The following is a 27,067-nucleotide window of genomic DNA, read 5'->3' on the forward strand; positions in this document are numbered from 1 at the left end:
TAGAACAAAATTGATAAGGGATGATATCTAATTCAAAAGGGAAATGAAAGGACCATACACTTCAGACATTTGGTTTTTCCTTGAGGCGTGGTGTTTTTAACGTGACGTCATTGGTGTTTAATTATCTTGTTGCTTGACCATAGTGAATATTTCACTTTGAGTTCTGATGTTTTCTTTTGATCAGTTCTTTTTGCTTCTTGAGAGGCTAAGAGAGCACTTCAACAAGTTGGTTTCAATCACAAATCCATATCCACAGCCTAAAAGCAGTTTCTTGAAATATAGTTTGTTTTCTGTATTCCAGTGTCTGAGTTCCATGTTTCCAAGCTTGACAATTGTAGATGATCAAGTAAAAAGTGAAGTGAATTGTAGATGATGTCTTTCATCTCTGATATGTTGAGCTTCTCACTCAAGTGTAAATCAAAACACATGCAAAAGATGGTTCATACAAATTAGGAGCAGGAGTAAGCACTGAACCCCTTGAGCCTGCTCTTCTGATGAATAAGATCACAGTGGCTCAGTGGTTAGCACTGCTGCCTCACAGCACCAGGGACGCTGGTTCAATTCCCACCTCGGGCGACTGTGTGGAGTTTGCGCATTCTCCCCGTGTCTGTGTGGGTTTCCTCCGGGTGTTCAGGTTTCCTCCCACAGTCCAAAGATGTGCAGGTTAGGTTAATTGGCCATGCTAAATTGCCCATAGTGTTAGGTGCATTAGTCATGGGGGAATGGGTCTGGGTGGGTTTCTCTTCGGAGGGTCGATGTGGGCCGAAGGGAATCTAATCTAATCATGGCTAATCTGACTGTAATCTCAAATCCACATTCCTGCCAAACAATGATAAACTTTCGCCTCTTGCTCAGCAAGAATTTGTTTACCACTGCCTTAAAAATGCTCAAGGACTCTGCTTTCACCATCTTTTCAGCAGCAGAGTTTTAAAGACTCATGATCCTCTCCTCAAAGGAATGTAGGGATAAAGCTTTCACCACACTGACTGGATTTCAGACAACTTCATTTCTTCCAGTTTGGTTTCTTGAAGCTCAGCTAACTTATGCGGTCAGCTGAGTGTTCTGGCCGTTTTATGTTGTGTTTTTCTTTTCCCTTTTAAACCCATTTTAGCCCATGAAAGTCCCAGGTATTAGATTGTGGACATTAAAAATTAGTAATCCAGTTTTTATCACTGGTCATGACAGGTTTAAGATGGTGACACATTAACATTTCCTTCAGGGTAACTGTAGAGGGGTATTAAATGCTGGTGGTGGAGTGAGCAATGCTGACATCTCATGAAAGAATTAAAAACATCCAGATGTTTCAAATGTCTAGGAATTTGATGTAATTGTGTCCATGTTTTGCAGTTAAAGTAGTTACCTGAGCGTCCAATGCAGAATCCGGATATATATGCTTACTGCCATTGGAAATTAATTATGTGCTAATGCACAGGCAGACACAGAGAACAGAGATGTGTAAGGTCCATGCCTGAAATGGGCAATGGATACTTTACATAAACAAGCCGGGACGTAAACACCACCCCCACCCCCATCCCATTCCCTTTCTCTTTCCCAAACACTCACTCCTGTGAAATCTCCCCTTGCAGGATCGCTTTGCCCTGCACCCAACAATAATGAGGTGAACAAATTAAAATTAATTTCAGTTTGAGTTTTACCAGGTTTTAAAGACTTACAATATTATTACTTGTTAACACCTTGATGAATTAAAGCTAATGTTTGCAAGGAGGCAAGTAATTAACAGATGACTCAACGAACATAAACTGTAACTGACGCCTGACACAATGGGGGAGGAAAAGCTGACGTCTACTCTCAGCCCATGAGAGATACGATCTGACAAGCCTGTTCGAATCACTCTACATGTCTGACTTCAGAAGGTAAACAGAAGAGAGACAGACTACATGTATGCATGAGGCAAGTTTAACATTTAACATCACAATATCAGTCAGACATTGGCCAGCAAGAACATTCACAAGAGTCTCAGGCAAGCAACAATGCTACTTCATATTCTGGTGCTGGATGAGTTTAAGGTAAAGGATTGTAATTCTGAAGATCGGCAAACTTTGTAAAATTCCCTGCAGATGTTATTTCAGCAAAACCTCAGAAAAACGTTCCAGTGAAAAAGAATCTCCTTAAAGCTGCAGAAACGGACTAGTTGTAATACAGGCAACTTAATCAAAGTATTACAGTTCACTGTTGAGAAATTACAGTTAACTGTGAGGCATACCATTTTTGGTTACACTGATACTTGATACCTAATCACTGGTTGTTCTTGAGTTCAAACATTTGATCTTTAAGGATGGTTCTTGTTATTATCTGTCACTGAGTTTTAGTAAAACATGTTTTAAATAGCATATCAAAACAACCTTAAGGACTGTTTTATGATTATTAGATAGATGTTAGTTGTAATTTGACTGCCTTGTTCTTGAAGTACAGTATTAGTCTCCCTACCTCTGAACCCAGAAGTCTGGGTTCACATCCCACCTCCTCCAGTGGTCTGTATTAACATTTTTTAACAGGTTGTGTAGAAAATATCTACAAGAGCCTGAATTCCTCCTCTCTCCCCTCACCCCATGCAAATTGTCTCACCATCACTTTAACTCTGGCCAGAGTCTCTCCCTGATCCTGGTCCTTCCATGGGAATATTTCCACAGCCTCTGACGCTGCTGTGCGAAGGAGTCCCTCCCCTGAGTATCCAGTGTGAAGCCTAACACCACGTTGGGCCCAATCTCAGTTTTGAGTACCTACATCAGACTGCAAAGGGTCACCCCTTTGCTGGTGCAAATCTCGGTGGAGACATGGGACCCATGTTCCTGACCTTTTTCTCACCTTATCTCTGCCCTCTGAGTTAGAGGTTAGGCCTGAGGTAGTGATAGGAATTTTGAAGCTGGCTGTAATCCTTTGAAGGAGGGAAAAAAGACTTCCTGATCATACAGTCCAATAAAAAGAGGGCCATCATTTATAAAGAGTTTGTTAAACCATGAAAATAAAGGAAATCCAAATCATCTCTACTTATGTATTAAAGGGTTTAAAGAAAAGATTAAGGATATATATCTTTGTGGAATTCCAAACTCACTTTCTCCATACTGTGAAATCACCGCTATTAGTTACCTATTAGTCATCTTTTTGAAGATTATATCTACATCATCAGGACAGTGGTGGAATAGGGCTCCTGAGCCAGGATATATCTGCTCTGATTGCTTTTTTTCCCTTATTTTCTCATTTCCTGTTTTTACTTCCTCTTTCCTTTACTGACCGCTCATCCTGAGCTCAAACGGCATGGGCGGTGAGTGAGCCCTTACCTACTTTTCTGGGCTCAGCACGGGACCTGGCATCGAAATCAGCGGCTGCTACATTGGCTGAGGCAAAATCGGCGAGGTAGGCCCAGCCATGAAAGGTGGTGCCTGTGGCTTGGTGACTTCGTCAAAAGTTGGGTCTGACGCTGGTGGTGGTGACACAGTGGCAGAAGGGCATCACATCAAGGTGGGCCCAGCGGCAAGAGAGGCTACTTTGATGTTAGTGGGCCCAGTGCAGTTGGCGATGGTGGTGGAGATTTAGCGAAATATGGTGCCCGAAGAGTGGCAATATCAACATTGGTTGGGTCCAGTGTGGATGGTAGTGAGACAATGGAGGAGGGATGGCGGTGCAGGCATCGTTGAGGATAAGTTGACTCAGGACTGATGGACTCTCTTTAAGCTATATCTTCCTATTTTGTTTCTTTATTCTTAAAACTGCAGGTCATACTGCTATAATACGTGTTTCATAAATGCAAATTTGCTGTGATGCTATTGATAAATTGGGGACACTGTTTCTATCGTGCGAACTTTTAAAATGTGTATTGGTTATAATGTGATTCTGGCCCCATTAGCTGAAATGGTGTTGTTATTACACAAGTTTCCTATAACACAGGGTTACATGAGAATGACACCACTGCATTATAGCAGAACCGACTATGTTCGACATGGCGGTAGATTGTGGAGACAGCTTTTCACTATATTTTACTGTTTTTCTCACTTTCAAACACATAACAATAAAATCGTTCATTCATTTATAAAAATCATTCATTCATTTTAGTCTGAGCGTGCAGGATGCACTATGTTCAAAGTACTGGTCCAATCTTTGATGCTGACTGTGTGATTTATCAGTGATAATTTCTTTGCCTGCACAGGAATCTGTTTGAAACATTAAATCAAGGAATTGCTTATTTCCTTACACTCTCTAATCTGTTGGCAAGTGCAGGTCAAACAAGTTTTTTTCGAAATTCAGTCATGGGATGAGGGCGCCACTGGTTAGTTGGCATTTATTGCTCATCCCTAGAGTCAATTACATTGCTGTGGGTCTGGAGTCACATGTAGATTAGATAAAGGTGGCAATTTCCTTCCCTAAAGGGCATTATTGAATTAGATGGATTTTTCTGACAATCAACAGTGAATTCACGGTCGTCATTGGAGTATTTATTCCAGATTTTCATTGAATTCAAATCCCATCACCGGCTTTGGCAGAATTCAAATCCGGGTCCACAGAACATGACCTGGGTCTCTGGAATAACAGTCCAGCAATAAAACCACTAGGCCATTGCCTCCTCTAGATGTCTTTTATGTTCATTAAAAAAAGTTACATCTATTATTTATTTATAACATGATTTGAAATAAAAGGTCTAACATTACCAATTTACCAATGCTGGTGAGTGAGCAGGTGCTGCATGTGCCGGGATGCAGTTAAGCTGATCAGATGATAGTGAATCATTCTATGGTTCTCCATGTGCTTGAGAGACAACAGGCCACAAGGTCGTGTGCTGCAAGTTGAAGATTGCAGATTGCGTGAAATTCTCTCCAATACAAAGGAGAGGCATATTGATAAGGAGAAGAGGTGATGTGGCGGGAATGTCAAGACTTTTCTTTATAGTTTCACGCGTAGAATGCTTTCCAAAAGAGATCCTCATGGGAACATTTCCAAACTACTCAAGACACATTATTGGGCCCTGTCGGATTTATATGAAGGTCAGGGCCCTAATATATTTCATATATAAGTGGTGAAGGGGAAACACTCTTCTTTACAACCTCTGTGAGTTTCCAGGTCAAGAAATGACTTATGCACTTCAGCACATCTTGCAACTACTTTTGTAATGACATCCCAATAGTTCTCTTCTCACATCATACTGTTATATAATCTGTGATTTAATTTTGTGAGATACTGAGATTTAAAATAAATGCTTGCATATAAAAAGCACAGTTTTCTGATTTGTATCGATCTCTCCCTTCCATACCTAATATATTCCTCTTCCTTTCACCTCTGTTGAGGTTTAATTTTTAATTTTCACTCTCATGAGGAAGCCCATCCATTGGTGGGAAGCACATACTAGAACAGTGGGCTAGTACGGTGTATGGACTTCCAAATTTTCAAAGCAATTCTCTGAGGATTGTAAACACGGGCTGTATTTTTAATATTCATTGTTGTGGGTTATACTCTGTTCTGGGAGTATATAAAATTGCCTGTTGTATATATCCTTGCCAACTCTGTTCTCTGCTTACAGGCTATTATAATTTTACATAGAATAAATTGAAGACCTGCAATGATACCTGTTCTGTGTTTTTAATGTAATGTTGGAGTCTACTCTGTCAACTGCACTCAACACTGCCACGTTAACCACTGAATCAGTCACTCCATTTGGCTTCCAAACAATGAAGTGCAACTTGCTGTCAAGTTTGGACGATAATCGACATTGACATTGGTATATGAGGAATTCACGGTGTACCCTGGAGAATTCCATTTACTATCAGTATCTGAATTAAAGATTTTTCAGAGGTCATCATTGGTTTTCATGGCAGTGCAGGCAATACTAATACTATAAAGAGTCCCTGCTGTGCCTTCCTGCTGCTTTTACTTCCCAGAACTGACATTGATTAGATTCTCATGTTTGCCACATTAACTCCTCCAACTTTAACCATTTGAACTTCCAGATATTGATCATTACTTTTTGACATACCTTACAAATTCCCAGAAGTTGTCCCCTGATCCTAAGCAAATCAATCCATCTTCATAGAGTAGTTTGCTTAAGCTAAAATTTTGGACTAAATCTGAATTACTTTTTCCTGAGAATGGTGTGATTTTCAACTTATTGTTGTTTAAGAAAGTGTGCATTTATATAGTGCCTTGTTGCATCTTCAGACTCACTCAGAGCAATTCATATCCAAGTCTCCCATGCCCCTACAGCTGGGAACTACCTCTACAAAAATATCAGTCTGTGGAAGAGTGAGGTTTACAAGACTAAAGAGATCAAATGGGATACTTGAGTGCATCTCAAGCTAAACCAGTAAGTAGTGATCCGAATTCTTGGGCCTATCAAAATTAGGCCGAAGAAACTGCAGTCAGTTCAACCATGCGACATCAGAGAAGCTCGCTCACTCACTTCTCCGTCCACTTTACCTTTGCAGAAAATCTCCAAATTATTAAATTATTACAAGCTTTCCGTTCAAAAAGCTTTTCTTTCTGTTTGAAACTCTATTGTTTGAGATAATGTTGACCAAAACTCATGAAGATAAATTCTTGGAATAGCATACATAAATGGGCTGAATTCTCCTTGGGTTCCAGGGAGCAGCTATCAAAACACATTTCTGATTTTACCTCAATCTATTTCCCTGCAAAGAGATTTTCATTGGTATTAGGAAGGTCAATAACATCTGACTGTAAAATCCCACTAAAAATGTAAAATCACTGTAGTTTTACCAGATAATGAGATTGTTCTCCCATCAGAGAGAGACAACTGGCAGTGGTTTAACGTGAGGGTCACCAACTACAGGTAAGGGGAGAGATTGAGAAGAAGAGTCCTTCTTGTCAGCCTCAGCTGGAGTGGAAATTGAACATGCTGTTGGCGTCACACAACATTGCAAACCAGCCATCCCGCCAATTGAGCTAACTGACCTCCAAAACAATAATAGCACAAGAGACCAAAATTTAACACAGGAATTTTCGCTTTCGCTTTCTCTTTCTCTGCTGCCATCCTGCCTTAACTTGTGACCAGGGCACAGCATGGATGCTTTACAACATAGGCTTTACATTGCAATGAAAGATACTTAATAACTACTGAAGGACCTTTGTTTATGAAACTGATATGAATTTAAACAATAATGTGGTGTGGTGCATTATAGTTCATTGGAGTCCACATGATTATGGTAACATGACTTAGACTGGAGCCTATGGAGAATGACAGGAGAGGGTCCAATCCTTTCCATGACAAGGCTAACTAGGAATTCTCTGTTGCTTCTCCCCCTGCCATTGGTGTGTGTTAGAAGGATATACAGGTTGATACTGATCCTTTTGGTTGAGTATTGCATACCCCACCTCTGGTGCTGGGTTGGTAGTCGAACCTGGAACACTGTGGAGTGACTGGAATGAGGTCAGCCAGATGGACCACATAGAATATGAGTTCCCTGATTGGGGCTGTTAATCTGGTCCAATCAAGGAGTGCTGTCTGATAGGTATAAACAAGCACATGAGAGTTTCTGTTCACTCTGAGAACTAGCTCAGAGAACGTGTAACATGAGAACATGTAAAGGGTGAGTTGGTGACGGGATACCAACCTCTGTGGAGTTAATTTAATAGAGACGAGAGTGAGATTAATGATGTAACCATACAAAAGTGCATACTTGCTGAAGCCTAGCTGGACTTTAAACAGGTACTACAACTCGCTTTATTATTGGAAAATTCAGCAAGTGGAGCAGTTGGGTTAGGGGTATTCAGATGGAAATGGGCACCCACATTGAGCTGACTGAGCTTGGGGAACCACTTGAGTGAAGGTAATAGCATAGCCTCACTCAGGACACAGCCCCAAACAAAGCCAAGCCTTGGCCAAACGTTTAACATTTTCTTCAGGATCTGACAGCCAAGACATAGCCTTTAGGGAAGTGAAGAAGCAGCTATTGTTGTCTCTAAGATGTTGGTGCACTATGATCCCAAGTGAGACATGGGGTGCTGACATGTGATGTATTCCCATATAGTATCCAGATAGTATTGGCTCATAGATTGCCCATTAGAGAGGTGCTCCCAATAGCATATGCTTCCAAGACTTCAGCTGATGCAGAGTGCAAATACTCTCAGGCGGAGGAGGAAGGTTCGGTGGTCATCTTTGGTGTGAGAAAATTCCACCGTTACCTTTATGACATAAATTTGTAATAGTAACAGACCACAAACCTCGGCTGGGGCATCTCGAAGTAGGGAAGGCCATGCTACCTATGACTTCAGATCGAATTCAGTAGTGGGCTCTCATTTAAGTGCGTCCAATTACAATTGAAACACTATCCATGAGGCCAAGTAGCCAATATGGATGCCTTGTGCCACCTCCCGTGGCCTCAACATTCTTGGTCATTGTGGACACCCTCTCAAAGTGGTTGGCTCTATGCAGAGCTCATTCATCAAACACTAGAAGAACTGTAGAAAAGCCACTAGCATCTTTTGCAATACATGGGTTCCTGGAATTATTGGTCACAGAGAACTGGCCATCATTTTCCAGTAGGGAATTAAAGTATTTCCTCAAGTCAAATGGCATTTGGCATATCAGGACAGCTCCATAGCACCCATCATCCAATGGTCTGGTGAGAAGAGCAATCCAAACTTTGAAGGCGGGCTTAAAGAGACAACTCACAGGAAACCAAACTGTCCCAGTTCCAATATGATATAGAACCACTCCTCATGCATCTACAGGGATAGCTCCAGCAGTGTCCTTACTGGGGAGATGACTCCATACCAAGTTAAATCTGATCTTCCCACACCTGGGTGGAGAGGGTGAAACAGCATCAGAAATGTCAGTGCCGAGCACAAGACTCCTATAAGCGAGAGAGACTGTTGACTTTGGGATGAAGTTTGGTATAGGAACCGCAGGAATGGCCCTGCATGGGTAAGACGCAGGGTATGTGAGGTCAGGTCCAATGATATACAAAGCTCAGGGAGGTGCAATGGTCCTGAACTAGCATGTGACCATATGAAAGCTACAACATCACAATCAGGCCAGCAGCAATACATACCCAGCCCCTCAGAACAACCAGAAAAGCTGTCAGAAACCCTGGGTTCTCTCCCTCCATCTTGCATCAAAGAAACCTTGGAGTCTGAAATGGGCACAGCAGATATCACCACCTCTGATGTCATTACTGCCTGAAGAAGAGGATGAATTTCTTCCAAGGCACTCTGATTGCAAGAAATGGGCTACAGGCTGGTTCATGCTGCTTGCATTCAAGGCTGAGTCAGAGGACCCGGTGCAAAAACGCCCCAGAAGATACTCCAAGAAAAATAAAATCATCTGTCCCTGGACTTAGAAGGGGAGGGATGTAGTGATTGTAACAAGGTCTTCCAGGTGGACCTCAGAATATGAATTTCTGATTGGACCAGATTAACTTGGTCCAATCAAGGAGCCCAGGTTGACAGATATACACAAGAGTGTTCAAAGTTCTTTTCACTGAGAGCTGGGTCTGAGGGAGCCAGACAGTGTCAAGTACTAGACAGTGTAAATAAAGAGTGACTTGGTGACGGGATACCATCCTCTGTGGAGTTACTTCACACACACACCACAAGACTTCTCTCAATGAACCTTCTATAAAAGCTTTATTTCTATTTCTAAATAGGTGACACATTGTAGGTATAAGTTGTAAGAAAATTCAGTAAACAATGATCAATTTGATTTCAATTTCATTTTAACCATTTCAAGTTCAAGGATTTGCTGATTTAAACATTCAATTGTTGTAATTAAGCAATAGCTGATTACTATTTGAATAATTGGACAACAGTACAATGGTGTTTTTGTGTTACTTTGAGATAGTGTAATGAGTGTGCTGGGTTTTATTGTCACAATGAGCCAACAACTGCATTACTGAGAGCGAGGAATTTCAATTGTGGATCAATGAATCACTGTCTTAAAAAATACTCAATTGTTTACCACTCTGTCAGTTCTGAGAAAACACCTTAAAAATCAATGCTCCATTAAAACCACGTCAGATGAGAAATAAATCCATGTCGTTCAACAATTCAGTGTCAATCTCAAACAACAGTGAATGTACTAAATGTCAACTCCCTCATTTTGTGTATGAATAAAGAAATCTATGTATCTTCTTAACAAGGTGGCAGTGTGCCAGGTAGATTAATGTGCTCTTCCTGGGACAGGGTTCAATGGGGTCTGATGGATTCCTCGTCTTCTCCTGAAGGGTATGACTGATCCTGGGTAAGCATTTCTGCACTATGGTGAATATTGTGAGTGTCAGTAGGCGGCATGACGACATTAAATTGAACTGGATTCTGTCCCTTCCCTTGTTATGTCCACAAACATCTATGTGCGCACTCTTAAATATATGCTCAACATTGTTTGTCAGGAGTGTGAACTGAATGGCTATCTATTAAACATGGAAACATCAATTTATCTAGGCCTTACTAACTGAGAGATACTGAGGCGAACTTTACTCCACTGCCATTTTATCTGAAATGAGCAAATTATGTACAGACCTGGGAACTTTGTCCTCAGTACCTGGGCTAGGGAAGGCAGAAATCTACCAGGGTTTCTATGACTGACTACAGTTCAGTGCTGCAATATTTGTATGTGTGAATGTTCAGGCACAGACAATGGCATGGATTTGTGGTAATCTTAATGCTGAGGCTATCATAGGTCTTCACTAGTAAGTGGAACAACAACTTTTGGTGTCTGCCCTTGTCTATGTTTAAATGTGGAAATCCAAAGTTTGCTGTCAGCAGAGTTTGATTACTTCACATGGCACCTTGTTTGTGAGCCACATCCATGAATGACAATGTGTTGATATAACAAAAATAAAGTAAACTTGCCAAATTGCAAATGGCTGAGAACATTAGGCATGCTGCATTCAAGCATGTGTAAGTTTGTATTGGAATGATAAGTGCTAATTACTGCTGAAAAATATTTACGATCCTGAAAAGCAAATTTATGAGTTGGAGTTTCATTCCCTTAAAATAAAATTTGTGTTGGAAGCATAAAGTTTTTTTGAATAGAATTCTGATTGTCTCTCTTATCTACCTGCTTTCATCTCATATATGTTTCCAAGCCTTAATGTTTCTTTCTGCACATGATTTCAGTTTGTCGTTCCTGGTTTGGATTTCTCATTCCAATTGCCATACTTGGGAATGGAAATAGGTTGTCACTACATCAGTGATACAGGCATGGAAGAGACACCTAACTATTCGGTATGGGCAGGTAATGCACACATGCTCATTCTGTACTTGAAGTGTGCTACCTGTCATACACATTGGGGTTGTTTTATTGAAAAAAAATTAAAAATCGGGGGACATTAGAAAAGTAATGGTGTTTGAACAAAACCTGATTCAAATCTAAATTGTAAAGGTGACCACATCTAAAAAAGGGCAACTCTGTTGCCAAAGAAACTACAGATTTTCCTGTTGCTCATGGGAAACTCCTTTGCAGATCAATGCTCTCTGAGGTTAATGACACCGTGCTGCAATAAACCAGCCTGTGATTTATAATCACCAATAATAGGCAGACAAGATTGATAAATTCTTGATGTCACAAGGAATTAAGGGCTACGGGGAGAATGCAGGTAAGTGGAGTTGAAATGCCCATCAGCCATGATTGAATGGCGGAGTGGACTCGATGGGCCGAATGGCCTTACTTCCACTCCTATGTCTTATGGTCATTTTTTGACTTTGCTCAGATATAAGTGCGAAATAACTGAGTTCTTTACATGCGTACTATCAGCATTTTCATTTTCTTCAAATACTGCCAAGTGCAAATAACAACCCAAGACTGAAAATGATGGTTATTATATAACAAAACTTGAAAAAAATGGTCTTGATTGTGGCAGCATTGTTAAAATATCATAAAAGAGTGTGGTTGGTGAAAGCACCTTCATTAAGATTTCATAAAAGTGGATTTAAATGACCTTTCTTCACAAATCATACTTTTTCCAAAACAATAAGGCAAAAGTGTCAGGATTACAGACTTTAGATCTCATCTTTGCACTCACTTTGGAACTGTTTATTAATTTCCTGGCAGAAGTGTTTCAAAACTCCTAAGAACTGACAAGAAATATTGAATATTTTCTTATGTAATTTGCTTTGATCTACATTTCTGACAGGATTTGTAGTGGAGGAGACACCTCTGAGGGAATTCTCTTCTGAGGGAAATATTTCTAAAAATCTTCAATATAGGTTTTCCACAGTGACATAAACCTCTTGGGGACTTTGGAGTTCCTTTTTTCCCTGAGATGTGGTATATCGGTGAGACCATGCATGTGCCGCAACAACCGATGAATGGACACCGCACATTTGCGCAGAATGTTCCCTCCCAGTTTTAACACATAGTGGCTCAGTGCTTAGCACTGCTGCCTCACAGCACCAGGGACCCAGGTTTGATTCCAGCCTCGGGCGACTGCCTGTGTGGAGTTTGCACATTGTCCCCGTGTCTGCGTTGGTTTCCTCCGGATACTCCAGTTTCCTCCCACAATCCAAAGATGTACCGGTCAGGTAGATTGGCCGTGCTAAATTGCCTGTAATGTTAAGTGCATTAGTCAGAGAGAAATGGGTGTGGGTGGGTTACTTTTTGGAGGGTTATGGACTTGTTTGGCCAAAAGGCCTGTTTCTGCACTATAGGAACTGTGTAGGAAATCTAATCAGTCAGAGAACACTTCAGGAGTCAGGGACTTTCAGTCTCTTTTGGGTAAGCGTCCTTCAAGGCGACCTTTGAGGTACACAACAACGCAGAATCGCCGAGCAGAAACTGTTAGCCAAATTCCATAACAATGAGGACAGCTTCGACTGAGATCTTGGGTTCATGTCGGATTACATGTAACCCCACCATATTGTTCTGTGTAAAATCTTCCTTACTGTTTTTTTTGACACCATCACATTGATAACTTGTTATGATTTCGCTGCCTTAATTAGTTCGTACAGTTTTGGATTACTTGTTACTTTGGTTAGACTCCCATTATGCAATTCTTATACCTATCATGTTTTTCCAGCCATTTGGGTTATCTATAGCACCATTTTATATTTGAATTTTTTGTAATTATCTCTCTGCCTTAATTAATCGGATCATAGGTCATCCCTTCACTTGCCATTCAGCTGTTGACACTTTACTCACACCGTTTGACACTTTGATTACCTGTAGAAACTTGTTCTTCAGCCTGTCGATACTCCACTCACACCGTTTATATTATCTTTTGACACTCTTCATTACCTAGGATTATCTCTTTGCATGTGAGTTCTCTGCCTGTGCGCTACCCTCCACTTGATGAAGGAGACATCGCTCTGAAAGCTTGTAAATTCAAATAAACCTGTTGGATTAGAAACTAGTGTCATGTGATTTCTGACTTCGTCCACCACTGTCCAACAACAGCACCTCCACATCATTCATTTTCTCCAACAATATAAACCTCTGCTCCCACCTGACTCAAACTTCTGAAGGGCAACCTCTCTTCAGTTTGGCGTTTTAAAAGTTTTGTCTTAATTGTGACTTTTAAAACATCTTAAGCAAATCAATAAACAGTGATGGATGACATCAGTATTTCTGTAACATTTCGAATCGTAAGGGAATGGTTTACAATAAATTGTAAAAATGGGATTATGCGAAAATACTATTTTTAGGTGCCATCCATTGCTAATACTTGGATAAGATCTTAAGGTTTAAAGCATTTCGGAACCATTTACTTTTGCAGTTCAGTGACTATTTTTTATGCAGCACCTCAGTCAATTCTTCCCACAGTGAGAATGATGAACTATTCATTCAACTGAAGCAATCGGCTTCAGTGCTTCTCGGTAACTTTAGAGCAATTTGGATGACCTGTCAGTTTCGTCTACACGCTGAGGGGTTTGAATTGTGCACCCTAGTGGAAAAAAAGACTGAAACTTAATCACATCTCTGGCATATTCTGACATGAAGCTCTGCAAGATCTTAAATCTATAACATTGATGTGCAATGAGTTTCAATCACAGTAGTAGCAAGCCAGTCATGGGTGTGATATTCTGTGATTAAATAGAAAAGATTGGTCATGTTCAAAACTATCCAAGGATAATATCTACTAAGTGTTACTAAACAACTTAAGCTGGTATATTTTGTTGTTGAATAGTTTTAAAATCTCACTAAATTAAAACTAGTCTTCAGTTGTATTTGTATTTCAAGTGTGAAATATGCAAGAAGCATATAAAGATGTATTATAAGCTAAAACAAGGGAGAACACACATCTTCAAAGGTTTGATGGAATCAGATAAAGACGTTGTTATGAGTCATTTCTGAACACATCTTCAAGAATCTGACACCTGAGTTTAAAAAAAAACCTTGCTGCATGTATATCCGATGAAACGGATGTGAGCCTGAATATAATGCTGTGTGTGGTGGCTGGTGACATCACTCAATGGCTTACTTCCATTCCTAATGGTAAATTAGTTAGTGAGTGAATAATTAGCACAAAGAAGTGAGGATTAGTAGTAACTGGTGTGTGGCCAGATTTTATTTGTGGCTGAGTGCAGCGCTTTGCTGCCTGGGAGTGTGGTGGAAGCAGATTTCATAGGAGGTTTCCAAAGACAGTTGGAGATATATTTGAAAGAGAGGAACGTAGAGGGCTACAGAGATAGGGCTGGAGAATGGGACTAGCTGGGTAGCTCTTTTGGGACCTAGAACAGACACGAGGGACTGAATGGCCTCCTCCTGTACTGATCCTGATTGTTAGTGCTGTTAAAAGCATACAATTGGTGATAACATTAGTGAGGGCCATGATGATTATTGTTCAGCAGATGAACTGCAGAGAGACACTACACAGAATTTTAAAAGTATCACATAAAGGTATAGGATTCCCTCAATGACTTTGTTTCATCTTTTCTAGAGGAAGGTACACGTGCATTCAAATTGGTGCAATATAAAAGTAAACAATTAAATCACTTAGAAACATCTGCACAAACTTTAAAAGCATAATATTTTTTGACATTTGTGTAGTTATAAATATGTCAATACATGCTATGCCCAAAAGGCAGCAAGACATGACACCAAGCCAGAGAAGTATGTACAACCTGATTGAATCAGGTCTCCAAACTCTCTATGAACTCACCAAGAACAACACTCCTGCTGTGGAGAGCACAAGGTCAACCAGAATTATTATGTATGTAACCTAGAGAGAAAGGACATGACCAGAATGGTCTATTCTGAACAAGAGTCACTGGACCTGAAATATTAACTCTGTTTTCTCTCCACAAATGCTGCCAGACCTGCTGAGTTTCTCCAGCAATTTCTGTTTTTGTTTCTGATTTCCAGCATTTGCAGTTCTTTGGTTTTTCTTTGTTCCATGTTTAGGATGTTACTCAAATTAATAACTACTTCTGTATACCATTTAAAGTCACGGATTTCAATCATGTTATTTCATATTTACTTAAACTTTGACTTTCAATGGTCTCTGCGTCTACATAACCAGCTGAGCTACACTACTCTGCTAAAATTTGTTTTACTGATAAGATTTTAATATTTTAGTCTTCCTTCTAAATCTATTACTTCAGTTTTTGCATATTGAACTGCATCCCTCACCTCCCCTGCTGTTATTAACTCCCAGTAGGTTTCATCAAATTGTAATATTCTTCCTCTAATTTCTAATTTCAGATCACGCACGTGTATGTAGTAGCTTGTAGGGGCAGGTGAAGGCCTAATGGTATTATCACAGACTACTAATTCAGAAACTCAGCTGATGTTCTGAAGACATGTCTTTGAATCCCACCACTGCAAGTGTTGGAATATGAATGCAACAAAAAGAATCTGAAAGTGAGAAGCTACTGATAACTGTGAAACCATTGTCAAAAGAACCCGTCTGGTTCAATAATGTCCTTCAGGGAGGGAATACTCCATCAACACCTGGTCTGGCCTACATGGGTCTCCAGACCCCACATCAATGTGGTTGATTTTTAACTGCCCTGTGGGCAATAAATGCTCAGTGATGTCCTTGTGTCATGAATGAATAAAGAAAATTATCAATGAGCTCCCTAGATTCTTGTGTAGAACATCCCTATAACTTGGGTAATGTGGAGTTAAATGAATTGTACTTTTACTGCAGATATAGATACTGAGTATGTTTGAAGGAGAGTGGTGTCATGGTAACAGCAGATCACACAGAACTGGAACCTGCATTTATGGGTACAGGATGAAGCCCCATCAGAGTTTTTAAAATCTAAAGATCTTCCACTACACAAAATAATGCAGTGTGCCGAACATTGCAAGCAAAACAAGGTTTTATTCAAGCTGCCTGAGATTGTTCTTGGACTCAGACCTTTGACACTGACTCAGTCCAGTTTGTTGATCATAAAGATATGAATGAGCCAGCAAAACATAGCTATCAGCAAGATCTGGTTTACAGCAGCCTATCTGCTGTTATCATGGACAGTCAATGCCATTCCATGAATGTGCGAGCAATGGAAACAGACTCCCAGGAAATGGCAAGGGAGCATATGTTTCTCAAGCATAAGAATGTGTGTGGTGGGGGTTGGGGTGGGGGGGGCGGGGTGAGGTGGTGAGATTTTTAGTCAAATATGAGTAGAAATGGTGCTGTAAAAGAACTAAGTTTAATGTGAAGTAAAAGGAATTATGCCTTTACACTGGATATAGGGACTGAGCATATGTAAAAGGCAGCTGTCACATTTTAATAACAGTGAACTGTAGCCAGGGTCTTTAAGGCTCCAGGTAAGATACTATTCTCTGTATATAATTACGTGCAAAATTACATGTTGCTGTTCTGTCTCAAAATTTTAGCTTTCACATTGCTACGTTATGTAGAAGGGGTGTCAAAAAGATTTTTTTTTCTCAAGGTCACTTCTTGAGGGCTACATTTTGATTTTTGAGGTTTGCTTTTCTCATTCTCATTACCTTATCTATTAGGCAAAGCCTGTTGTGTAAAAATAATACCTTTTGTACTTGTGTTGACATATCAGAAAATTGGACTTACACACAAGTGGAATTGGAATAATTAACTGTCAACTCTCCATTAAATTTAAAGTCGCAGCACACAAGGAAAGTATTAATTTCCTGGACACCATAGTTTTGGTTAATTAAACCAAACAAGCACAAATAAACAAGTTTTCTTTCCTCAAAATATCTGATACACACTGTTATACATAAGAAAGCCATCACTTTGAACACCCCGTCCAAAGACTGGGGAGATCCCAACTAATAATTTCATCACACATACCTAAAGCTGAGACACTAACCAATCAGCTGCCATCCCATTTCAGATCTCAGATCTCATTCTCAGATTTAACGTTATCATTGAAAATTGTCTGTATTCTATCCAGTACAATCACTTATACAGGTTTAAACTTGAGATTCCACATTCATTTATCATGAATTTGTTTTCGCAGTGATCTGTTTGTCTTGGCAGAGTATTTCCTTGCTAACTGTTTTTAAAGCTCTTCTCTCTCCTTTACAGTTTCTCCTCCTCCTATTTGTGAAACCTCCCTCTCCCCAAATGCTCCTCTTGCAGCCCCCTTTAATCTATGACACCTCTTGCAGCCTCATTCTTCCTCTGACAGCTTTTACCTTCTTCTACACCCCAAACCCGTTGTAACGCCCTGCCCTTCCATGTCCTTACCTGATTTCTGAATGGATGTTTCCACTTTTAGGAGAGATGAAATCTCGGGGCTTGACTTAAAAATACGGTGTTTCACATTTAAGGAGATGCGTTTTTTTAAAGAGAAAGTCTTGAATCTGAAATTCTCTTCAATGCAAAGTGAGGGAGGTGGGTATTTGAATATTTGAATTGAATTGAATTGAATTTATTATCACGTGTACCGAGGCACAGTGAAAAGCTTTGTCTTGCAAGCAATACAGGCAGATCACAGAGTTAAGTAGCGTAGATAAGTAAATAATAGGTGAACAGTGGCAAAAAAAAAACACAGGTCCAGGCGGATGTTAAGAGTTTGTGAGTCCATTCAGTATTCTAACAACAGTAGGGTAGAAACTGTTTTGAAACCAGCTGCAGCGTGTATTTAACCTACTGTACCTTCTCCCCAATGGTAGAGATTGTAGAAAAACATTGCCAAGGTGGGATGGATCTTTGAAAACGCTGGTGGCCTTTCCTTGACAGCGGGCCTGGTAGATGGATTCTATAGATGGGAGGTTGCCTTTGTGATTGTCTGGGCCGAGTTCACCACTCTCTGTAACCATCTCCGACCTTAAATGCTACAGTTGCCATACCAGGTAGTGATACATCCAGACAGAATGCTCTCGATGGTGCACCTATAAAAGTTGGTCAAATTTCCTCAGCTCCTGAGGAAGAAGAGATGCTGTTGGGCCTTTGTAACCAGTGCGTCCACATGAAGAGTCCAAGAAAGCTTGTTATGGATGACCAGTCCCAGGAACTTGACACTCTCCACTTACTCAACATCTGTGTTGTTAATGTGTAGGGGGACATAGTAACATCCCACCGAAAGTCAATAATGAGTTCCTTGGTTTTGCTGGCATTGAGAGCTAGGTTGTTCTCAGTGCACCATTTTTCCAGGTCTTCCAACTCCCATCTGTAGTCTGTTTCATTGCTATCTGAGATTCATCCGACTATGGTGGTATCATAGTCTGGTATTTGGCGACACAGTCATGGGTATACAGTGAGTACAATAGAGGGCAGAGTATGCACCCCTGGGGGGGGCTCCAGTGTTGAATGTAAGTGAGGATGAAATATTGTCCCCAGTCTTCACTGATTGTGGCCTGTGGGTCAGGAAACTGAGGATCCAGTTGCAGAGAGTCGGGCTTCGTCTGAGATCACTAAGTTTAGTAATCAGCCTCGAGGGGCTAATGGTATTGAAGGCTGAACCATAGTCAATGAGTAGGATCCTTACGTAGTTGTTCTTGGTATCAAGATGTTCTAGGGAGGAGTGAAAGGCAAGTGATATGGCAATTTAAGGCTGCAGTAAATTCTTGACTAACAAGGGTATCTAAAGGCTGGTGGGGAGCAGTTAGGTGGAATATTGAGTACTGTGATCAGATCAGCTGTGATCCTATTGAATGGCAGAGCAGGTTTGAAGGACTGAATGGCCCCTTCCTGTTTCTGATTGGTATCTGCATATATAAGGCTGTTTAACACAGTTGGTCCTTGGAGAAGGTTTGCAGTCTTATGTAATTGTTGAGAGACTTAACTAATTGTGATTGTACGTACCAGTGCCAACCTGGCTTTCTATTACCTGAAATTAAGACTATGGTGCTAAAGAAATTGAGCTAACTACTTCGGTCTTTACTTCAAATAATGTAAAGCCACATCGATATTTTGAAGGGATAAAAGATGTAGTTTCATATGAATCTCAGTCAGTATCTGACATCTGCAAATTCAATATCTGTTACCTGAACTGAGACCAATGCAGGTCTTTTTAATACTTTTATTATCAGATTCAGCTGACATATCTGGTACTTGCTGCTTTTTTATCAAACATATGGCAGTCCATTTTCTGTCAATCACTTTTCAAATATTTGAGCCTTTCTTTGCTGTTGCATTTGATCATTTCTGGTGTTTGCTGTGACTCTGTTCTTCATTATACAGGAATATATTTTCCGTTCTTCTGAGAAAAAATTCAGTTGCATATTTACTTATGCTGGACTGAAGTGTCATGTAAACATGTAGACAATTTTAATAATTAGAACTGGGAGAAAAATAATTTATTCAAATGTTTGAGCAGGCAAATGTCGAATTAGCAGAGGGGTTTTTGGCAAAGTTAGAAGAAGCTAATAATCAGGCCACACAGTCAATACTTTTAATAGCATCATCCTTTCCCTTATTCAATTTTCAATCCATCAGATCCTTCTTTTAAACAATTAATTGCAGTGAATGTGACAAAGATGAAGTGATGTAGCTTGACTGTGGCCTTGTATTCAATATTATTGATGTACAGAACACTTCTCCTTGAAAAATAGCTGTACTAAAGTGTATATTGTTTGGTTGTAAATTGATTTCTTCAGAGCCTTAGCGTAGTTGTTGATCATTGTCAAGTTCCGCAGGGCTGGAAGATATTCTTTCTCATGAACATGCTAACATTATTGAAGTTCTGTTTAAAAACAATTCTAAATGTTTTCAAACATGTTTTCGTGATGAGGATTTGCACCCACCTTTCCCCTCATTCTCTTTATGAATTGTTCATTCTACCTTTTCCTTTGTCAACAACTAATGATAATGACATGGGGCCAGTGATTGTGCTGCCCATCATCCTCCTCCTCCTCCTCCTCCTCCTCTTCCTCCTCTTCCTCAACCTCTGTGATGTTTGACACAGTCAGCAACTGCATCCTTCTCTTTGTTCTGTTGTATTCCTGTGTGAATTCTGGTTCTATTTCTGCTTGTCATAATAAAGCTAGTGCACCTTAGTACTGCTGCCTCACAGCGCCAGGGACCCGGGTTCAATTCCCGCCTCGGGCGACTGTATGTGTGGAGTTTGCACGTTCTCCCCGTGTCTGTGTGGGCTTCCTCCGGGTGCTCCAGTTTCCTCCCACAGTCCAAAGATGTGCAGGTCAGGTGAATTGGCCATGCTCAATAGCCCTTGGTGTTAGGTGAATTAGACGGGGTAAATATAGTGTAGGGGAATGGGTCTGGGTGAGTTACTCTTTGGAGGGTCGGTGTAAGCTTGTTGGGCCGAAGGACCTGTTTCCATACTATAGGGAATCTAATCTAATCTCCTTGTTGGTTTTCTAACCTGTCCTAAAAGCTAGGTGCTCTTCAAGACTTTATCCTTGGTCCTATTCTTTTCCTCATCTACATGTTTCCCTTTTGTAAATGTGCCATACAGTCACATTTTTCAGGTATGCGGTGACAGCATTCCATTTTAACACCAACACCCTTGATTGCTCATTAAGTTATTTGAGCTCAATAGCAGCAAGAACAAAGCAATAAGAACACCTCCTGCTTCAATCTCTGCACTACATTCCTAATTGCCCCCCTTGCTAACTGCTCCCTTAGACCAACGCTGAACTGTGAACCAATTCCTATTTGAGCTAACATTGAAGACCTCTGCATCTATCACATCTCAAATATTATTGAAACTTTTATCTATGTCTTTATTACATCCAAACATCCCTTTATTACCACATTGCTGAGTTCTCCCTTTCATGAATTGTTATTCATCAAAACTTCAAGGACCAAAGTCTTATTACTCCAGTCTTACTCCTATTACTCTGTGCTAGCCAACTTTCATTGGTTGCTTTATCTACACATGCATGAGTTTAAAAATAATTGTGAATATTTATAACTCTATTTCTGGCCTTACATTTCACAAGTTTTGCAATATTATTCAGTTCCAGTGACTTGACTGCAGCCTGCATTTATTTGATATTTCGGTTCCTTGCATTGTATTTCCTCCTGCCTTATGCTTGGCTGCAGGGACTAGCCATTCAGCTGCTGTACTCTGAAGCATTCATGCTCAACCTTGATATCTCTTCAGCTTCCTTCAAAAACATGAGCTAAATCTACTTTTTTGACTGAGGACACAAACATGTATACTCCTTCCTGCATTTCTCAGTTCTAATTATTTTTGCCTCTGTATAGTCCCTGAGGTGTTTGGTTAAATTATTAATTAATTGTATTATTGTTGCTCACCTTCAAATGTCAAAAGACAAGTAATATTATGGTCATCTAAAAATCAAGATAACGGCAGTGGAGTAGGCAGCCTGGGCCTGGGCTTGTCCTCTTTGTCTGCATTTTTTTTTTCTTTCTCTTTTCACTTCTACTCTTTCTTTTCTCTCAAATCTGACAAAGAGAGGTCTTCAGCAGGAGGCTGAAGGGGGGCAGTGTGGCTACAGAGTCGGTCGGTCGGCCTGTGAATCCTGGAAGAGGACTCTTGCTTCCATGTGGATTGGGTCCCTTGTAGCGACATGGCATGGGCTGGAAAGCCTGGAGGGTGGCACCCTCTGAGGCATGGCCAAGGAGAGGAGAAGGAAACATTGGACTCTCTTTGACTTAGAAAAAAATTAAAAGATAACTTAATGTGAATGGCAACTATATGCGGGCAACGATACACACTTCTCACTGTATGTTACATTGAATACATGTGACAATAAAGGATATTTGTAAAGGATATTCTAGTAAAATTGCGATGAGTTGAAACGTATTTGAAATGTTGCATTAAGAAGAGTTTTGAGATGGCTGAGGAAGCTCCTATATACTGTAACCTGGTTTGCCTACAACCCACACTCTCTCAAACAAAAAGGCCAAATGCAAACCCACTGAAGGAATAAATACATGAAAATTATTTTTATTTTCAATGTATACATTGGGCTGACCTTACATAGAAACAAGTTCTTGGAGTTATCTCCAAAAAAGCTCAGTAATCTTTTTCTCTTAGTCCATTGTCTTGCATCAAGTGCAATACATTCTGCCATACTGTCAATGCAGTCAAAAATGTTTTTGATGTTTTCATGGTGCCGTGTGAGATTATGAAGCTTTTCTTTGGCCTTTGTAGTTTCAGTTTGGGAAACAGGTGGGAGAGCAGGGAAGCAGTCATAAAACTCCTCAAGGTCATCTGGAACCTCAGCTCAATAGTATGGGTCATTTTTACATGCATTTTGTCAATAGGAATTTGCTGTAACACGATTGACAAATTGGAGAAGCTGTTTCTAAGGCTCAAACTTTTAAAACATGTGTTGGCTGGAACATGATTACAGCGCCAATACTTTAAGTGCTGTTTCTAAAGCGTGATTTTTCTATAATGCGGGGATTGCACAAGAATGCAACCATCGCACTAGAGAAGAGCTGACTGTATAATGGATTGTCCAAACAGGTGTTTTTTTAGCCTTGTACTGTGTGGGTTTTTTTGGCACCCTCAAAGCAATGTGGCCTCTTGGACTTCGAGGAGAAAGTGAGTTCTGCAGATGCTGGAGATCAGAGCTGAAAATGTGTTGCTGGAAAAGCGCAGCAGTCAGGCAGCATCCAAGGAACAGGAGATTCGACGTTTCGGGCCCGAAACATCGAATCTCCTGTTCCTTGGATGCTGCCTGACCTGCTGCGCTTTTCCAGCAACACATTTTCAGGCCTTTTGGACTTGCCCACATAGGAAGTGATAGCTTTCTGTTGCCTCCATGTTGGTGCAGACCATATCTTTCCTAGCTTCACTTACCACCATCACATGTTTCCTCTTCCAATCCAAGATGGTACGTTCAGTTCAATTGCTTCTGCATTAAAAATGTTCTTGTGCACAAACTGGCTCAGGATGTGGTTGAGATAATTTTGCAGCCATTATCTGTCACTGTTGTCATCACTGCTTACCATACAGAGATTACACCATTCCTTATCTTCAATTGACCCATCCATTCATCACTGCAGGTGAACTCCTAGAAACGTCAATTTCGCTGCACTTTGGACGCTGTGGTCTTCCACCACCACTAATCCAGATCCTAGTAGTCCAGTCTATTTGCAGCATGACTCCCCTTTTCCTGCAGGAATGGGCTGGAGTTGGGATCATTCTCTGCTTGAGAAGCCTTGAACCACATTAACAGAGCTGCTTCGACATAGGGAAAAGCGGCCATTCTCATCCTCTTTCTTGCTGGAGAAAACGTCTGCTTGTCAAACTGCTCCTAGATGCTCGTCTTATGTTTTAGAATAGATGACAAACTCTGTAGTGGATTCTTACTCGTTTTGCTTCACGTTGTAGTTTTTCACTGGCTGTGTCAACTTGATTTCCTGCCTGATCCACTACATTTCTAACTTTCTCACAGGCTTAGCTATGTTTGGAGGGTTTGAACAGGATAATCTTGATGTTTTCATGTTCTAGTATGGCTTAACGCTGCTCCAATCAGTTGAGAGTGGTCAAGTGATAAACTTGCACGAATTTGGTTAATCTGGATCTTTAGCTTAGTGCATGCATTGTTCTATTGGATCGGTTATTCTGCAGAGAGATGGCTAACATCCCTGACACAACTGGCAATCCAAGTTTGAATCATCACACTTTTGCTGTAATTCGAGTAAACTGTTACAATTCAGATGTAATTACGTTTGCTCTCCCTATTTCAGAAAAGACAATTTATCTCTTGTTTTCAATTCAAGAAGTCTTGTCCAGTCTGCTGGTATAGTATGGGAATTGACTCAGGGTTGACTATGATCACATGCTGTTAATTATTTCTCAAATTCCTTTCAAGATCCTGTTCAATTCTGGGGATTTTCTTTATGAAGAGAATTTGACATTTGACAAAACAAAAGCAAGTTCTACACCTGTATTGAATTGCAATAATTGTGGCAATAATCAATGATATTGATCTGAAATCTTATAGAAGTTTATAAAACTATGAGGGACACGGATAGGATAAATAGACAAGGTCATTTCCCTGGGGTGGGGGAGTCCAGAACTCAAGGATGAGAGGGGAAAGATTTAAAAGTGTCCTAAGCGGCAACATTTTCATGCAAAAGGTGGTACGTGTATATGGAATGAGCTTCCAAAGAAAGTGGTAGAGGCTGGTACAATTATAGCATTTAAAAGGCATCCAGATAGGTAGATGGATAGGAAAGGTTTAGAGAAATGTGCCAAGTGCTGACAAATGGGACTAGATTAGGTTGGGATATGTGGTTGGTATGGACAAGTTGGACTGAAGGCTCTGTTTCTGTGCTGTGCATCTCTATGACTCTTTGTAACTGTTCACATGAGACTGACATCAGTAAGAGAAGACACCAGTTAGAATAGCATGTGAAGAGAGTGGTCTTAGAGACTACACTAGAGAGCTATATCTGAGAACCTCTGTACAGATATGAATAAGGAGTGGTCCAATACATGAGGTGAAGAGCCTTGCTTAGAGTTGAGGTGTAAGCAGCCTCAGTGACAGTGTATGTACAGGTACCAATACCCTGTGATGCTCTCGACCAATTTCTCTTGGAGCAGTATTGGCTTGCAGCATAAAATGCTGCATGGTGTCAGCTCAGGGGAAAAGCTCCATAGCCACATTCTGAGGTTGAAACACAGTCCAAGTAACATATTGAAAAAGGAAGTTTCCAAATGCAAGGCAGGACCTCGGAAGACTTCAAGAAAAGCGCTAGTAAAGAAAGTTCTAAAGGTTGAGAAAAGACATCAGCAGCCTTTCATTACAGGGCTACAGAGCAGGAGGCCTCCAAAGAGGAGGAGATAGAACCTTGGAAGACTTCAAAGCCAAGTCATAAACCAGCAATATTCTCAATTAGAAAGTTTCGACAGGAAGAAAGAATATTTGGAGTTCACACGCAGGACAGCCATGCTGCCTGTTCCATGGGGATAGCAGCTTCAATAGAGATTTTACCATTGCAGCATTTTTTTGATAATTAGAAAATCCAGAACAAGCCAAAATGGGAGCTACACATTTGTATATGCTGCAGGTCTAACAGCTGCTGATGTTGTGCTAAGATAAAGGTTGAAAGAAAATACTATGTACTACTATGCATTGATTAAAGCATTTGACGTGTATTTTAGCCCCAGGTGAAATTTACCGATTGGATCTCACTCATCCTATCAGTTAGCTCAACATCTGATGAATCGTTAGAAACATTTATTAACCAATTAGTATAATTTAGGGAGATGTTGAGAGTGTAGAAATTTAAAGTAGCAATTAATAAGACATTGGGCGCTGAAGTGAGGGAAGGGTTATCAGACTTTCTTCAATCAAAGGAGGATTTAATGTTGGAACAATTTACTCTGCGACATAAACCAGGGACCCAAATAGGGTAGAACATTAGGGATTGTCCCAGTACAGAACAGATTGCTAAACTCAAGGATGGCCTCATGAATCTTCAAAAAGCCTACAGAAAGACTGGGAATCGACATCATCAAGGATACGAGTATGTACGAGGTATGGCTCAATCGAGAGTCCTCAATGCCATAAAATTCCAGCAAGGGAGCTATAGGTTAAAAGTATGGCCAGTAGGGACACTAGGGACATACTTCAATAGTTAATAACATTTTTAACATCTTAAAGAGATTCAAAAGTTGATTCAAAGTCAACTCAAGGTCTTACTGATGCCTGTATGCCCCCCTCGCTCCACCCTGCCATTCTATGCCTCTAGCATCCTCCATGGCCTCTCATTGCGGATGCTAATTCATGCACTTTCACCCAGTAAGTACTATGCTTATAAGCAATGAATTATATAATAACAATATAAAGTGGAAAACTGAAGGGAAAAAACAATCTTATTCACAAATCCTCTTTAAAATAAAACTACAATCCGATACATGTGACAAAGTGACAGACCACGGATACGTTAGTAACAGAAGCTTCAAAAGCTTCACATCTTGTCTATCTTCTCAAATAAACATTGAGACATTGAGAAAAGGGATCACAGAAAGAACAACTTAACCACTAAAGATGTCAGTCAATCTTTTCTGTGAGCATAGATTAATGAAAGCTTTAATTTAACAGGGAATTTTATTTTGACAACTAAAGTAAACCATTAACTGTTTGATTGGGCACTGATCCAAAAGGCAAGCCTGAAGTGTCAGAAATATTTTCTGACCCAAGCTTCCCACCTCGGAAGCCAAAATACATCCCATAGTATCCTGATATCAAATTCCGTGTTGCCCTTGCACTTTATATCTCTCACATATTAAACCCAAAAATGTATTGCCGTTTATGCAACTAATAATTGAATTTGGGCTTTCAACAAATAATATATTTGCACTTTTAGATCACTTTTCATTTTCACTCCTCAGCCTCTTCCTATTAATTATGTATCCTCAGGCCTAGTACTTCCTCCCTTGTTATAAAACGTAGCTCACGTTAATGAACATTAGGTTGTGTCTGCCATCCATCTTCCTAAATCTAATAAATATCTGCTTTCCTGCAGTCTTGTACAATCCTCCTTGCTGCTTTCCATGCATTTCTACTTCTATAAATTAAGATTAGCAAGATTGCATTAGTGTTCCTTACATGAAAATCCCAGCATAAACTGTATAAATATTTCTTTATTAGCTTCAAAAGATCATGTAAACTGCACCGTTCTCATTTGCTCCTTGGAATTTATTGGTGTTTTGTTTTGCTTAAAGGAATTAATTGTTTCATTAATGGCACATTCTTTCAGTTAGGCGAAAGTGAGGACTGCAGATGCTGGAGATCAGAGTCAAGATTAGAGTGGTGCTGGAAAAGCACAGCAGGTCAGGC

The 27,067-nt window shown here is 40.3% G+C and overlaps 1 protein-coding gene across 1 annotated transcript in view; it reads left to right on the forward strand.

Annotated features, from left to right (window-relative positions):
* Positions 1 to 27,067, forward strand: part of LOC132830282 (double C2-like domain-containing protein beta) — a 264,612-nt gene that overhangs the window by 163,891 nt on the left and 73,654 nt on the right. The window lies entirely within an intron of this gene.

Source organism: Hemiscyllium ocellatum, chromosome 31 (assembly GCF_020745735.1).
Source record: "Hemiscyllium ocellatum isolate sHemOce1 chromosome 31, sHemOce1.pat.X.cur, whole genome shotgun sequence".
NCBI classification, from domain to species: Eukaryota; Metazoa; Chordata; class Chondrichthyes; order Orectolobiformes; family Hemiscylliidae; genus Hemiscyllium; species Hemiscyllium ocellatum.